We start from the raw sequence: 16,710 nt of genomic DNA on the forward strand, positions 1-16,710 counted from the left end.
AATTGAAAATTTGGAAATTTTGCTAAGTGGGAAGGTGTGGAATAGGTAGGCAAAAGATGAACAGTTGAAAGTTGGAACGAGTTGAATCGGTGGAAAAATGTAGAAACTAGAAGTAAAAAACTAAATTTTGTGAAATTTTGCAAAATTTTGTGCAAATTTTAAAAGTGAAAACGTGAAATTTTTGAATTTGGCAAGTTTGGGAATGTCCCCAATGTGATTTGAATGTGTTGAAATAAGTGAATTTCAAACTGGAACAACAAAAATGTGAAATGTTGAATCTGCCATTAAGAATGAATGGGGAAAAAAATGCCACAAAATCGTGAATTTTGCGAAAACGGAAAATTTTTCGAACAAAAAAAATGTAAGCAGCCGTGTCATGAATATTTGGAATAAGTGAAAAGTGGAACGGAGTGAATCGGTTGAAGTATGTGGAAGGAGTTAAGCGTCAAAAAAGTGAGCGGAATAAGTAGAATAATAATAATAACTAGAATTTGCAATTCCTGAAGAAATTGCGTGTGAAGGTGAAGAGGTTGAATAACTACTTGGGGAATGTTGCAGAATGATGTTGAAAAGAGTTGAATCGGTTGAAAAATGTAGAAATTACAAGGGAAAAAGGAAATTTGGGAAAATTGGGTGTGAATTTCAAAATTGAAAATTTGGAATTTTGGGTAAGTGGGAAGTTGTGGAATAGGTAGGAAAATGATGAACAGTTGAAAGGTAGAATGGGTTGAATAAATTGAAAATGTAGAAATTAGAGTAGAAAAACAAAATTGTAGAGAATTTTTGGTAAGTGGGAAGTTGTGGAATAGGAAGGCAAAAGAGGAACAGTTGAAAGTTGGAACGAGTTGAATCGGTTAAAAAATGTAGAAGTTAGAGCAAATCTTGAATCCTAATAGAGAATGAATGGGAATTAAAAGAAAAAAAATTGCACCAAAAGTTTCAGAAATTTGGAACAAAAGGAAAAAAACGGCTTCAGGAGGTTCACTTTTGGGGTTAAAATGTTGAAATGGGTTTAATCGGGCAAAATTTGCAAAAGTTAGCGCAAATGTAGGTAATTAGGGCACTTAATGTTGAAATATGGTCATTTCCGGTTTGATTTGGGTCACTTCCGGTTTGATTAGAGGCACTTCCGGTCTAGCTGAGGTCACTTCCGGTTTATTTGTGGTCACTTCCGGTTCAAAAAGGTCACTTCCGGTTTAAAAAGGTCACTTCCGGTTTGATTTGTGGTCACTTCCGGTTTACCTGAGGTCACTTCCGGTTCATTTGGGGTCACTTCCGGTTTGATTTGGGTCACTTCCGGTCTATTTAGGTCACTTCCGGTTTGATTAGAGGCACTTCCGGTCCAGCTGAGGTCACTTCCGGTTTATTTGGGGTCACTTCCGGTTGAAAAAGGTCACTTCCGGTTGAAAAAGGTCACTTCCGGTTTGATTTGGGGTCACTTCCGGTTTGATTTGGGGTCACTTCCGGTTTACCTGAGGTCACTTCCGGTTCATTTGGGGTCAATTCCGGTTTGATTTGGGGCACTTCCAGTTCATTCCGGGTTCATTGGGGCACTTCAGGGTCAATCCAAGATGGCCGCCACTCTGGAAGTGGGGGTCAAGGGTTGAATTGTGGAAGTGGGGGTGAAGGGGGTGAATATGGTAAGCATAAGGTGAACAAAGTGAATAAAGTTGGAATGGGTTGAATCGGTTGAAAAATGTAGAAATTAGAAGGGAAAAACTAAATTTTGGGAAAATTTGGTGTGAATTTCAAAATTAAAAATTTGGAAATTTTGCTAAGTGGGAAGGTGTGGAATAGGTAGGCAAAAGATGAACAGTTGAAAGTTGGAACGAGTTGAATCGGTGGAAAAATGTAGAAACTAGAAGTGAAAAACTAAATTTTGTGAAATTTTTCAAAATTTTGTGCAAATTTTAAAAGTGAAAACGTGAAATTTTTGAATTTGGCAAGTTTGGGAATGTCCCCAATGTGATTTGAATGTTTTGAAATAAGTGAATTTCAAACTGGAACAACAAAAATGTGAAATGTTGAATCTGCCATTAAGAATGAATGGGGAAAAAAATGCCACAAAATCGTGAATTTTGTGAAAACGGAAAATTTTTCGAACAAAAAAAATGTAAGCAGCCGTGTCATGAATATTTGGAATAAGTGAAAAGTGGAACGGAGTGAATCGGTTGAAGTATGTGGAAGGAGTTAAGCGTCAAAAAAGTGAGCGGAATAAGTAGAATAATAATAATAATAACTAGAATTTGCAATTCCTGAAGAAATTGCGTGTGAAGGTGAAGAGGTTGAATAAATACTTGGGGAATGCTGCAGAATGATGTTGAAAAGAGTTGAATCGGTTGAAAAATGTAGAAATTACAAGGGAAAAAGGAAATTTGGGAAAATTGGGTGTGAATTTCAAAATTGAAAATTTGGAATTTTGGGTAAGTGGGAAGTTGTGGAATAGGTAGGAAAATGATGAACAGTTGAAAGGTGGAATGGGTTGAATAAGTTGAAAATGTAGAAATTAGAGTAGAAAAACAAAATTGTAGAGAATTTTTGGTAAGTGTGAAGTTGTGGAATAGGAAGGCAAAAGAGGAACAGTTGAAAGTTGGAACGAGTTGAATCGGTTAAAAAATGTAGAAGTTAGAGCAAATCTTGAATCCTAATAGAGAATGAATGGGAATTAAAAGAAAAAAAATTGCGCCAAAATTTTTTGAAATTTGGAACAAAAGGAAAAAAAACGGCTTCAGGAAGTTCACTTTTGGGGTTAAAATGTTGAAATGGGTTTAATCGGGCAAAATTTGCAAAAGTTAGCGCAAATGTAGGTATTTAGGGCACTTAATGTTGAAATATGGTCACTTCCGGTTTGATTAGAGGCACTTCCGGTCTATTTGGGTCACTTCCGGTTTGATTAGAGGCACTTCCGGTCTAGCTGAGGTCACTTCCGGTTTATTTGGGGTCACTTCCGGTTTAAAAAGGTCACTTCCGGTTTGATTTGGGGTCACTTCCGGTTTGATTTGGGGTCACTTCCGGTTTACCTGAGGTCACTTCCGGTTCATTTGGGGTCAATTCCGGTTTGATTTGGGGCACTTCCAGTTCATTCCGGGTTCATTGGGGCACTTCAGGGTCAATCCAAGATGGCCGCCACTCTGGAAGTGGGGGTCAAGGGTTGAATTGTGGAAGTGGGGGTGAAGGGGGTGAATATGGTAAGCATAAGGTGAACAAAGTGAATAAAGTTGGAATGGGTTGAATCGGTTGAAAAATGTAGAAATTAGAAGGGAAAAACTAAATTTTGGGAAAATTTGGTGTGAATTTCAAAATTGAAAATTTGGAAATTTTGCTAAGTGGGAAGGTGTGGAATAGGTAGGCAAAAGATGAACAGTTGAAAGTTGGAACGAGTTGAATCGGTGGAAAAATGTAGAAACTAGAAGTGAAAAACTAAATTTTGTGAAATTTTGCAAAATTTTGTGCAAATTTTAAAAGTGAAAACGTGAAATTTTTGAATTTGGCAAGTTTGGGAATGTCCCCAATGTGATTTGAATGTGTTGAAATAAGTGAATTTCAAACTGGAACAACAAAAATGTGAAATGTTGAATCTGCCATTAAGAATGAATGGGGAAAAAAATGCCACAAAATCGTGAATTTTGTGAAAACGGAAAATTTTTCGAACAAAAAAAATGTAAGCAGCCGTGTCATGAATATTTGGAATAAGTGAAAAGTGGAACGGAGTGAATCGGTTGAAGTATGTGGAAGGAGTTAAGCGTCAAAAAAGTGAGCGGAATAAGTAGAATAATAATAATAATAAAGGACAGCAATAACAATAGTGTGAAGGTCTTCACCTTCACACTAATAATAATAAAGGACAGCAATAACAATAGTGTGAAGGTCTTCACCTTCACACTAATAATAATAATAAAGGACAGCAATAACAATAGTGTGAAGGTCTTCACCTTCACACTAATAATAATAATAAAGGACAGCAATAACAATAGTGTGAAGGTCTTCACCTTCACACTAATAACTAGAATTTGCAATTCCTGAAGAAATTGCGTGTGAAGGTGAAGAGGTTGAATAAATACTTGGGGAATGTTGCAGAATGATGTTGAAAAGAGTTGAATCGGTTGAAAAATGTAGAAATTACAAGGGAAAAAGGAAAATAGGGAAAATTGGGTGTGAATTTCAAAATTGAAAATTTGGAATTTTGGGTAAGTGGGAAGTTGTGGAATAGGTAGGAAAATAATGAACAGTTGAAAGGTGGAATGGCTTGAATAAGTTGAAAAATGTAGAAATTAGAGTAGAAAAACAAAATTGCAGAGAATTTTTGGTAAGTGGGAAATTGTGGAATAGGAAGGCAAAAGATGAACAGTTGAAAGTTGGAACGAATTAAATCGGTTAAAAAATGTAGAAGTTAGAGCAAAACTTGAATCCTAATAGAGAATGAATGGGAATTAAAAGCAAAAAAAATTGCACCAAAATTTTTTGAAATTTGGGACAAAAGGAAAAAAAAGGCTTCAGGAGGTTCACTTTTGGGGTTAAAATGTTGAAACGGGTTTAATCGGGCAAAATTTGCGAAAGTTAGTGCAAATGTATGTATTTAGGGCACTTAATGTAGAAATATGGTCACTTCCGGTTTGATTTGGGTCACTTCCGGTCTATTTGGGTCACTTCCGGTTTGATTAGAGGCACTTCCGGTCTAGCTGAGGTCACTTCCGGTTTATTTGGGGTCACTTCCGGTTTAAAAAGGTCACTTCCGGTTTGATTTGGGGTCACTTCCGGTTTGATTTGGGGTCACTTCCGGTTTACCTGAGGTCACTTCCGGTTCATTTGGGGTCAATTCCGGTTTGATTTGGGGCACTTCCAGTTCATTCCGGGTTCATTGGTGCACTTCAGGGTCAATCCAAGATGGCCGCCACTCTGGAAGTGGGGGTCAAGGGTTGAATTGTGGAAGTGGGGGTGAAGGGGGTGAATATGGTAAGCATAAGGTGAACAAAGTGAATAAAGTTGGAATGGGTTGAATCGGTTGAAAAATGTAGAAATTAGAAGGGAAAAACTAAATTTTGGGAAAATTTGGTGTGAATTTCAAAATTGAAAATTTGGAAATTTTGCTAAGTGGGAAGGTGTGGAATAGGTAGGCAAAAGATGAACAGTTGAAAGTTGGAACGAGTTGAATCGGTGGAAAAATGTAGAAACTAGAAGTGAAAAACTAACTTTTGTGAAATTTTGCGAAATTTTGTGCAAATTTTAAAAGTGAAAACGTGAAATTTTTGAATTTGGCAAGTTTGGGAATGTCCCCAATGTGATTTGAATGTGTTGAAATAAGTGAATTTCAAACTGGAACAACAAAAATGTGAAATGTTGAATCTGCCATTAAGAATGAATGGGGAAAAAAATGCCACAAAATCGTGAATTTTGTGAAAACGGAAAATTTTTCGAACAAAAAAAATGTAAGCAGCCGTGTCATGAATATTTGGAATAAGTGAAAAGTGGAACGGAGTGAATCGGTTGAAGTATGTGGAAGGAGTTAAGCGTCAAAAAAGTGAGCGGAATAAGTAGAATAATAATAATAATAATAATAATAATAATAATAATAAAGGACAGCAATAACAATAGTGTGAAGGTCTTCACCTTCACACTAATAATAACTAGAATTTGCAATTCCTGAAGAAATTGCGTGTGAAGGTGAAGAGGTTGAATAAATACTTGGGGAATGTTGCAGAATGATGTTGAAAAGAGTTGAATCGGTTGAAAAATGTAGAAATTACAAGGGAAAAAGGAAATTTGGGAAAATTGGGTGTGAATTTCAAAATTGAAAATTTGGAATTTTGGGTAAGTGGGAAGTTGTGGAATAGGTAGGAAAATGATGAACAGTTGAAAGGTGGAATGGGTTGAATAAGTTGAAAATGTAGAAATTAGAGTAGAAAAACAAAATTGTAGAGAATTTTTGGTAAGTGGGAAGTTGTGGAATAGGAAGGCAAAAGAGGAACAGTTGAAAGTTGGAACGAGTTGAATCGGTTAAAAAATGTAGAAGTTAGAGCAAATCTTGAATCCTAATAGAGAATGAATGGGAATTAAAAGAAAAAAAAATTGCACCAAAAGTTTCTGAAATTTGGAACAAAAGGAAAAAAACGGCTTCAGGAGGTTCACTTTTGGGGTTAAAATGTTGAAATGGGTTTAATCGGGCAAAATTTGCAAAAGTTAGCGCAAATGTAGGTAATTAGGGCACTTAATGTTGAAATATGGTCATTTCCGGTTTGATTTGGGTCACTTCCGGTTTGATTAGAGGCACTTCCGGTCTAGCTCAGGTCACTTCCGGTTTATTTGGGGTCACTTCCGGTTTAAAAAGGTCACTTCCGGTTTAAAAAGGTCACTTCCGGTTTGATTTGGGGTCACTTCCGGTTTACCTGAGGTCACTTCCGGTTCATTTGGGGTCACTTCCGGTTTGATTTGGGTCACTTCCGGTCTATTTAGGTCACTTCCGGTTTGATTAGAGGCACTTCCGGTCTATTTAGGTCACTTCCGGTTTGATTAGAGGCACTTCCGGTCTAGCTGAGGTCACTTCCGGTTTATTTGGGGTCACTTCCGGTTTAAAAAGGTCACTTCCGGTTTGATTTGGGGTCACTTCCGGTTTGATTTGGGGTCACTTCCGGTTTACCTGAGGTCACTTCCGGTTCATTTGGGGTCAATTCCGGTTTGATTTGGGGCACTTCCAGTTCATTCCGGGTTCATTGGGGCACTTCAGGGTCAATCCAAGATGGCCGCCACTCTGGAAGTGGGGGTCAAGGGTTGAATTGTGGAAGTGGGGGTGAAGGGGGTGAATATGGTAAGCATAAGGTGAACAAAGTGAATAAAGTTGGAATGGGTTGAATCGGTTGAAAAATGTAGAAATTAGAAGTGAAAAACTAAATTTTGGGAAAATTTGGTGTGAATTTCAAAATTGAAAATTTGGAAATTTTGCTAAGTGGGAAGGTGTGGAATAGGTAGGCAAAAGATGAACAGTTGAAAGTAGGAACGAGTTGAATCGGTGGAAAAATGTAGAAACTAGAAGTGAAAAACTAAATTTTGTGAAATTTTGCAAAATTTTGTGCAAATTTTAAAAGTGAAAACGTGAAATTTTTGAATTTGGCAAGTTTGGGAATGTCCCCAATGTGATTTGAATGTGTTGAAATAAGTGAATTTCAAACTGGAACAACAAAAATGTGAAATGTTGAATCTGCCATTAAGAATGAATGGGGAAAAAAATGCCACAAAATCGTGAATTTTGTGAAAACGGAAAATTTTTCGAACAAAAAAAATGTAAGCAGCCGTGTCATGAATATTTGGAATAAGTGAAAAGTGGAACGGAGTGAATCGGTTGAAGTATGTGGAAGGAGTTAAGCGTCAAAAAAGTGAGCGGAATAAGTAGAATAATAATAATAACTAGAAAATGCAATTTCTGGAGAAATTGCGTGTGAAGGCGAAGACTTTGAATCACTTCTTGGGGAATGCTGGCGAATTATGCTGAAACGAGTTGAATTACTTGAGAAATGTAGAAAATAGAGGTGAAAAACGGAATTTTGGAGAATTTGGTGGAATTTCAGAATTTTGGAGAATTTGGTTGAGTTTAAAATCTTAAAATGTGGAATTTATGGCAAGTGGAAATTTGGGGAATAGGTAGGAAAAAGATGAAGAGTTGAAAGTTGGAATGGGTTGAATCGGTTGAACAATGTGAAAATTAGAGTAGAAAAACACATTTTTGGAGAATTTGGTTGAATTTCAAATTTCAAAATTTGGAATTTTTTGTAAGGGGAAGTTGTGGAATAGGTAAGCAAAAGATGAAGAGTTGAAAGTTGGAATGGGTTGAATCGGTAGAGAAATGTAGAAATGAGAGTAGAAAAACGAAATTTTGGAGAATTTGGTTGAATTTCAAATTTGGGATTTTTGGTAAGTGGGAAGTTGTGTAATACGTAGGCAAAAGATGAAGAGTTGAAAGTTGGAATGGGTTGAATCGGTTGAAAAATGTACAAATTAGAGTCGAAAAATGAAATTTTGCAGAATTTGGTTGAATTTCAAATTTGGAATTTTTGGTAAGTGGGAAGTTGTGAAATAGGTAAGCAAAAGATGAAAAGTTGAAAGTTGGAATGGATTGAATCGGTTTCACAATGTAAAGATTAGAGTAGAAAAACAAAATGTTTGAGAATTTGGTTGAATTTCAAATTTTTAATTTTTAATTTTTGGTAAGTGGGAAGTTGTGGAATAGGTAGGCAAAAGATGAAGAGTTGAAAGTTGGAATGGGTTGAATCGGTTGAACAATGTAGAAATTACAGTAGAAAAACGAAATTTTGGAGATTTTGGTTGAATTTCAAATTTGGAATTTTTGGTAAGTGGGAAGTTGTGGAATAGGTAGGCAAAAGATGAAGAGTTGAAAGTTGGAATGGGTTGAATTGGTTGAACAATGTAGAAATTAGAGTAGAAAAACAAAATGTTGGAGAATTTGGTTGAATTTCAAATATGGAATTTTTGGTAAGTGGGAAGTTATGGAATAGGTAGGCAAAAGATGAAGAGTTGAAAGTTGGAATGGGTTGAATCGGTTGAACAATGTAGAAATTAGATTAGAAAAACGAAATTTGGGAGAATTTGGTTGAATTTCAAATTTGGAATTTTTGGTAAACGGGAAGTTGTGGAATAGGTAGACAAAACATGAACAGTTGAAAGTTGGAATGAGTTGAATCGGTTAAAAAATGTAGAAATTAGAGTAGAAAAACAAATTTTTTTGAGAATTTGGTTGAATTCCAAATTTGGAATTTTTGGTAAGTCGGAAGTTGTGGAATAGGTAGGCAAAAGATGAAGAGTTGAAAGTTGGAATGGGTTGAATCGGTTGAACAATGTAGAAATTAGAGTAGAAAAACAAAATGTTGGAGAATTTGGTTGAATTTCAAATATGGAATTTTTGGTAAGTGGGAAGTTGTGGAATAGGTAGGCAAAAGATGAAGAGTTGAAAGTTGGAATGGGTTGAATCGGTTGAACAATGTAGGAATTAGATTAGAAAAACGAAATTTTGGAGAATTTGGTTGAATTTCAAATTTGGAATTTTTGGTAAACGGGAAGTTGTGGAATAGGTAGGCAAAACATGAACAGTTGAAAGTTGGAATGGGTTGAACCGGTTGAACAATGTAGAAATTAGATTAGAAAAACGAAATTTTGGAGAATTTGGTTGAATTTCAAATTTGGAATTTTTGGTAAACGGGAAGTTGTGGAATAGGTAGGCAAAACATGAACAGTTGAAAGTTGGAATGAGTTGAATCGGTTAAAAAATGTAGAAATTAGAGTAGAAAAACACAATTTTTGAGAATTTGGTTGAATTCCAAATTTGGAATTTTTGGTAAGTCGGAAGTTGTGGAATAGGTAGGCAAAAGATGAAGAGTTGAAAGTTGGAAACGGTTGAATCGGTTGAACAATGTAGAAATTAGAGTAGAAAAACAAAATGTTGGAGAATTTGGTTGAATTTCAAATATGGAATTTTTGGTAAGTGGGAAGTTGTGGAATAGGTAGGCAAAAGATGAAGAGTTGAAAGTTGGAATGGGTTGAATCGGTTGAACAATGTAGAAATTAGATTAGAAAAACGAAATTTTGGAGAATTTGGTTGAATTTCAAATTTGGAATTTTTGGTAAACGGGAAGTTGTGGAATAGGTAGGCAAAACATGAACAGTTGAAAGTTGGAATGAGTTGAATCGGTTAAAAAATGTAGAAATTAGAGTAGAAAAACAAAATGTTGGAGAATTTGGTTGAATTTCAAATATGGAATTTTTGGTAAGTGGGAAGCTGTGGAATAGGTAGGCAAAACATGAACAGTTGAAAGTTGGAATGAGTTGAATCGGTTTAAAAATGTAGAAATTAGAGTAGAAAAACAAAATTTTTGAGAATTTGGTTGAATTCCAAATTTGAAAATTTGGAATTTTTCATAAGTTGGAAGTTGTGGAATAGTTAGAAAAAGATGAACAGTTGAAAGTTGGAATGGGTTGAATCGGTTGAAAAACGTAAAAGTTAGAGTGGAAAAACGAAATTTTGGAGAATTTGGTTGAATTTCAAATTTGGAATTTTTGGTAAGTGGGAAGTTGTGGAATAGGTAGGCAAAAGATGAACAGTTGAAAGTTGGAATGAGTTGAATCGGTTGAACAATGTAGAAAAAAGTGGAATGATGTAAATGTGAAATGTCGAATCTGCCATTAAGAATGAATGGGGAAAAATTTGTCGTAAGTTCGCGAATTTTGCGAAATCGGAAAATTTTCAGAACGAGAAAAATGGAAGCGCTCATCTCGTGAATATTTGGAACACGTCAAAAGTGGAACGGAGTGAATCGGATGAACTATGTGGAAGAAGAAGCGGGACAAAAAAGTGTGGAGAATAAAATATAATAATAATAATAATAACTAGAATTTGCAATTCCTGAAGAAATTGCGTGTGAAGGTGAAGAGGTTGAATAAATACTTGGGGAATGTTGCAGAATGATGTTGAAAAGAGTTGAATCGGTTGAAAAATGTAGAAATTACAAGGGAAAAAGGAAATTTGGGAAAATTGGGTGTGAGTAACAAAATTGAAAATTTGGAATTTTGGGTAAGTGGGAAGTTGTGGAATAGGTAGGAAAATGATGAACAGTTGAAAGGTCGAATGGGTTGAATAAGTTGAAAAATGTAGAAATTAGATTAGAAAAACAAAATTGTAGAGAATTTTTGGTAAGTGGGTAGTTGTGGAATAGGAAGGCAAAAGAAGAACAGTTCAAAGTTGGAAACAGTTGAATCGGTTAAAAAATGTAGAAGTTAGAGCAAATCTTGAATCCTAATAGAGAATGAATGGGAATTAAAAGAAAAAAAATTGCACCAAAATTTTTTGAAATTTGGAACAAAAGGAAAAAAACAGCTTTAGGAGGTTCACTTTTGGGGTTAAAATGTTGAAATGGGTTTAATCGGGCAAAATTTGCAAAAGTTAGCGCAAATGTAGGTATTTAGGGCACTTAATGTTGAAATATGGTCACTTCCGGTTTGATTTGGTCACTTTCGGTCTATTTGGGTCACTTCCGGTTTGATTAGAGGCACTTCCGGTCTAGCTGAGGTCACTTCCGGTTTATTTTGGGTCACTTCCGGTTTAAAAAGGTCACTTCCGGTTTGATTTGGGGTCACTTCCGGTTTGATTTGGGGTCACTTCCGGTTTACCTGAGGTCACTTCCGGTTCATTTGGGGTCAATTCCGGTTTGATTTGGGGCACTTCCAGTTCATTCCGGGTTCATTGGGGCACTTCAGGGTCAATCCAAGATGGCCGCCACTCTGGAAGTGTGGGTCAAGGGTTGAATTGTGGAAGTGGGGGTGAAGGGGGTGAATATGGTAAGCATAAGGTGAACAAAGTGAATAAAGTTGGAATGGGTTGAATCGGTTGAAAAATGTAGAAATTAGAAGGGAAAAACTAAATTTTGGGAAAATTTGGTGTGAATTTCAAAATTGAAAATTTGGAAATTTTGCTAAGTGGGAAGGTGTGGAATAGGTAGGCAAAAGATGAACAGTTGAAAGTTGGAACGAGTTGAATCGGTGGAAAAATGTAGAAACTAGAAGTGAAAAACTAAATTTTGTGAAATTTTGCAAAATTTTGTGCAAATTTTAAAAGTGAAAACGTGAAATTTTTTAATTTGGCAAGTTTGGGAATGTCCCCAATGTGATTTGAATGTGTTGAAATAAGTGAATTTCAAACTGGAACAACAAAAATGTGAAATGTTGAATCTGCCATTAAGAATGAATGGGGAAAAAAATGCCACAAAATCGTGAATTTTGTAAAAACGGAAAATTTTTCGAACAAAACAAATGTAAGCAGCCGTGTCATGAATATTTGGAATAAGTGAAAAGTGGAACGGAGTGAATCGGTTGAAGTATGTGGAAGGAGTTAAGCGTCAAAAAAGTGAGCGGAATAAGTAGAATAATAATAATAATAAAGGACAGCAATAACAATAGTGTGAAGGTCTTCACCTTCACACTAACTAGAATTTGCAATTCCTGAAGAAATTGCGTGTGAAGGTGAAGAGGTTGAATAAATACTTGGGGAATGTTGCAGAATGATGTTGAAAAGAGTTGAATCGGTTGAAAAATGTAGAAATTACAAGGGAAAAAGGAAATTTGGGAAAATTCGGTGTGAATTTCAAAATTGAAAATTTGGAATTTTGGGTAAGTGGGAAGTTGTGGAATAGGTAGGAAAATGATGAACAGTTGAAAGGTGGAATGGGTTGAATAAGTTGAAAATGTAGAAATTAGAGTAGAAAAACAAAATTGTAGAGAATTTTTGGTAAGTGGGAAGTTGTGGAATAGGAAGGCAAAAGAGGAACAGTTGAAAGTTGGAACGAGTTGAATCGGTTAAAAAATGTAGAAGTTAGAGCAAATCTTGAATCCTATTAGAGAATGAATGGGAATTAAAAGAAAAAAAAATTGCACCAAAAGTTTCTGAAATTTGGAACAAAAGGAAAGAAACGGCTTCAGGAGGTTCACTTTTGGGGTTAAAATGTTGAAATGGGTTTAATCGGGCAAAATTTGCAAATGTTAGCGCAAATGTAGGTATTTAGGGCACTTAATGTTGAAATATGGTCATTTCCGGTTTGATTAGAGGCACTTCCGGTCCAGCTGAGGTCACTTCCGGTTTATTTGGGGTCACTTCCGGTTTAAAAAGGTCACTTCCGGTTTGATTTGGGGTCACTTCCGGTTTGATTTGGGGTCACTTCCGGTTTACCTGAGGTCACTTCCGGTTCATTTGGGGTCAATTCCGGTTTGATTTGGGGCACTTCCAGTTCATTCCGGGTTCATTGGGGCACTTCAGGGTCAATCCAAGATGGCCGCCACTCTGGAAGTGGGGGTCAAGGGTTGAATTGTGGAAGTGGGGGTGAAGGGGGTGAATATGGTAAGCATAAGGTGAACAAAGTGAATAAAGTTGGAATGGGTTGAATCGGTTGAAAAATGTAGAAATTAGAAGGAAAAAACTAAATTTTGGGAAAATTTGGTGTGAATTTCAAAATTGAAAATTTGGAAATTTTGCTAAGTGGGAAGGTGTGGAATAGGTAGGCAAAAGATGAACAGTTGAAAGTTGGAACGAGTTGAATCGGTGGAAAAATGTAGAAACTAGAAGTGAAAAACTAAATTTTGTGAAATTTTGCAAAATTTTGTGCAAATTTTAAAAGTGAAAACGTGAAATTTTTGAATTTGGCAAGTTTGGGAATGTCCCCAATGTGATTTGAATGTGTTGAAATAAGTGAATTTCAAACTGGAACAACAAAAATGTGAAATGTTGAATCTGCCATTAAGAATGAATGGGGAAAAAAATGCCACAAAATCGTGAATTTTGTGAAAACGGAAAATTTTTCGAACAAAAAAAATGTAAGCAGCCGTGTCATGAATATTTGGAATAAGTGAAAAGTGGAACGGAGTGAATCGGTTGAAGTATGTGGAAGGAGTTAAGCGTCAAAAAAGTGAGCGGAATAAGTAGAATAATAATAATAATAACTAGAATTTGCAATTCCTGAAGAAATTGCGTGTGAAGGTGAAGAGGTTGAATAAATACTTGGGGAATGTTGCAGAATGATGTTGAAAAGAGTTGAATCGGTTGAAAAATGTAGAAATTACAAGGGAAAAAGGAAATTTGGGAAAATTGGGTGTGAATTTCAAAATTGAAAATTTGGAATTTTGGGTAAGTGGGAAGTTGTGGAATAGGTAGGAAAATGATGAACAGTTGAAAGGTGGAATGGGTTGAATAAGTTGAAAATGTAGAAATTAGAGTAGAAAAACAAAATTGTAGAGAATTTTTGGTAAGTGGGAAGTTGTGGAATAGGAAGGCAAAAGAGGAACAGTTGAAAGTTGGAACGAGTTGAATCGGTTAAAAAATGTAGAAGTTAGAGCAAATCTTGAATCCTAATAAAGAATGAATGGGAATTAAAAGAAAAAAAAATTGCACCAAAAGTTTCTGAAATTTGGAACAAAAGGAAAGAAACAGCTTCAGGAGGTTCACTTTTGGGGTTAAAATGTTGAAATGGGTTTAATCGGGCAAAATTTGCAAAAGTTAGCGCAAATGTAGGTATTTAGGGCACTTAATGTTGAAATATGGTCATTTCCGGTTTGATTTGGGTCACTTCCGGTTTGATTAGAGGCACTTCCGGTCCAGCTGAGGTCACTTCCGGTTTATTTGGGGTCACTTCCGGTTGAGAAAGGTCACTTCCGGTTGAAAAAGGTCACTTCCGGTTTGATTTGGGGTCACTTCCGGTTTGATTTGGGGTCACTTCCGGTTTACCTGAGGTCACTTCCGGTTCATTTGGGGTCAATTCCGGTTTGATTTGGGGCACTTCCAGTTCATTCCGGGTTCATTGGGGCACTTCAGGGTCAATCCAAGATGGCCGCCACTCTGGAAGTGGGGGTCAAGGGTTGAATTGTGGAAGTGGGGGTGAAGGGGGTGAATATGGTAAGCATAAGGTGAACAAAGTGAATAAAGTTGGAATGGGTTGAATCGGTTGAAAAATGTAGAAATTAGAAGGGAAAAACTAAATTTTGGGAAAATTTGGTGTGAATTTCAAAATTGAAAATTTGGAAATTTTGCTAAGTGGGAAGGTGTGGAATAGGTAGGCAGAAGATGAACAGTTGAAAGTTGGAACGAGTTGAATCGGTGGAAAAATGTAGAAACTAGAAGTGAAAAACTAAATTTTGTGAAATTTTGCAAAATTTTGTGCAAATTTTAAAAGTGAAAACGTGAAATTTTTGAATTTGGCAAGTTTGGGAATGTCCCCAATGTGATTTGAATGTGTTGAAATAAGTGAATTTCAAACTGGAACAACAAAAATGTGAAATGTTGAATCTGCCATTAAGAATGAATGGGGAAAAAAATGCCACAAAATCGTGAATTTTGTGAAAACGGAAAATTTTTCGAACAAAAAAAATGTAAGCAGCCGTGTCATGAATATTTGGAATAAGTGAAAAGTGGAACGGAGTGAATCGGTTGAAGTATGTGGAAGGAGTTAAGCGTCAAAAAAGTGAGCGGAATAAGTAGAATAATAACTAGAATTTGCAATTCCTGAAGAAATTGCGTGTGAAGGTGAAGAGGTTGAATAAATACTTGGGGAATGCTGCAGAATGATGTTGAAAAGAGTTGAATCGGTTGAAAAATGTAGAAATTACAAGGGAAAAAGGAAATTTGGGAAAATTGGGTGTGAATTTCAAAATTGAAAATTTGGAATTTTGGGTAAGTGGGAAGTTGTGGAATAGGTAGGAAAATGATGAACAGTTGAAAGGTGGAATGGGTTGAATAAGTTGAAAATGTAGAAATTAGAGTAGAAAAACAAAATTGTAGAGAATTTTTGGTAAGTGTGAAGTTGTGGAATAGGAAGGCAAAAGAGGAACAGTTGAAAGTTGGAACGAGTTGGATCGGTTAAAAAATGTAGAAGTTAGAGCAAATCTTGAATCCTAATAGAGAATGAATGGGAATTAAAAGAAAAAAAAATTGCGCCAAAATTTTTTGAAATTTGGAACAAAAGGAAAAAAAACGGCTTCAGGAAGTTCACTTTTGGGGTTAAAATGTTGAAATGGGTTTAATCGGGCAAAATTTGCAAAAGTTAGCGCAAATGTAGGTATTTAGGGCACTTAATGTTGAAATATGGTCACTTCCGGTTTGATTTGGTCACTTCCGGTCTATTTGGGTCACTTCCGGTTTGATTAGAGGCACTTCCGGTCTAGCTGAGGTCACTTCCGGTTTATTTGGGGTCACTTCCGGTTTAAAAAGGTCACTTCCGGTTTGATTTGGGGTCACTTCCGGTTTGATTTGGGGTCACTTCCGGTTTACCTGAGGTCACTTCCGGTTCATTTGGGGTCAATTCCGGTTTGATTTGGGGCACTTCCAGTTCATTCCGGGTTCATTGGGGCACTTCAGGGTCAATCCAAGATGGCCGCCACTCTGGAAGTGGGGGTCAAGGGTTGAATTGTGGAAGTGGGGGTGAAGGGGGTGAATATGGTAAGCATAAGGTGAACAAAGTGAATAAAGTTGGAATGGGTTGAATCGGTTGAAAAATGTAGAAATTAGAAGGGAAAAACTAAATTTTGGGAAAATTTGGTGTGAATTTCAAAATTGAAAATTTGGAAATTTTGCTAAGTGGGAAGGTGTGGAATAGGTAGGCAAAAGATGAACAGTTGAAAGTTGGAACGAGTTGAATCGGTGGAAAAATGTAGAAACTAGAAGTGAAAAACTAAATTTTGTGAAATTTTGCGAAATTTTGTGCAAATTTTAAAAGTGAAAACGTGAAATTTTTGAATTTGGCAAGTTTGGGAATGTCCCCAATGTGATTTGAATGTGTTGAAATAAGTGAATTTCAAACTGGAACAACAAAAATGTGAAATGTTGAATCTGCCATTAAGAATGAATGGGGAAAAAAATGCCACAAAATCGTGAATTTTGTGAAAACGGAAAATTTTTCGAACAAAAAAAATGTAAGCAGCCGTGTCATGAATATTTGGAATAAGTGAAAAGTGGAACGGAGTGAATCGGTTGAAGTATGTGGAAGGAGTTAAGCGTCAAAAAAGTGAGCGGAATAAGTAGAATAATAATAATAAAGGACAGCAATAACAATAGTGTGAAGGTCTTCACCTTCACACTAATAATAATAAAGGACAGCAATAACAATAGTGTGAAGGTCTTCACCTTCACACTAATAATAAAGGACAGCAATAACAATAGTGTGAAGGTCTTCA

General features: G+C 36.1%; 1 protein-coding gene and 1 long non-coding RNA gene across 5 annotated transcripts in view; both read left to right on the plus strand.

Annotated features, from left to right (window-relative positions):
• LOC125972246 (WD repeat and SOCS box-containing protein 1) overlaps positions 1 to 16,710 on the plus strand; it is a 162,316-nt gene that overhangs the window by 19,567 nt on the left and 126,039 nt on the right. The gene's annotated exons all lie outside the window — the stretch shown is intronic.
• LOC137840418 (uncharacterized) overlaps positions 2,876 to 16,710 on the plus strand; it is a 29,408-nt gene continuing 15,573 nt past the window's right edge. The window contains exon 1 of the long non-coding RNA XR_011087056.1: positions 2,876 to 16,598. This is a non-coding gene — a long non-coding RNA (uncharacterized lncRNA). The remainder of the gene's footprint in view (positions 16,599 to 16,710) is intronic.

The sequence above is a fragment of the Syngnathus scovelli genome, chromosome 7 (genome assembly GCF_024217435.2).
Source record: "Syngnathus scovelli strain Florida chromosome 7, RoL_Ssco_1.2, whole genome shotgun sequence".
NCBI classification, from domain to species: domain Eukaryota; kingdom Metazoa; phylum Chordata; class Actinopteri; order Syngnathiformes; family Syngnathidae; genus Syngnathus; species Syngnathus scovelli.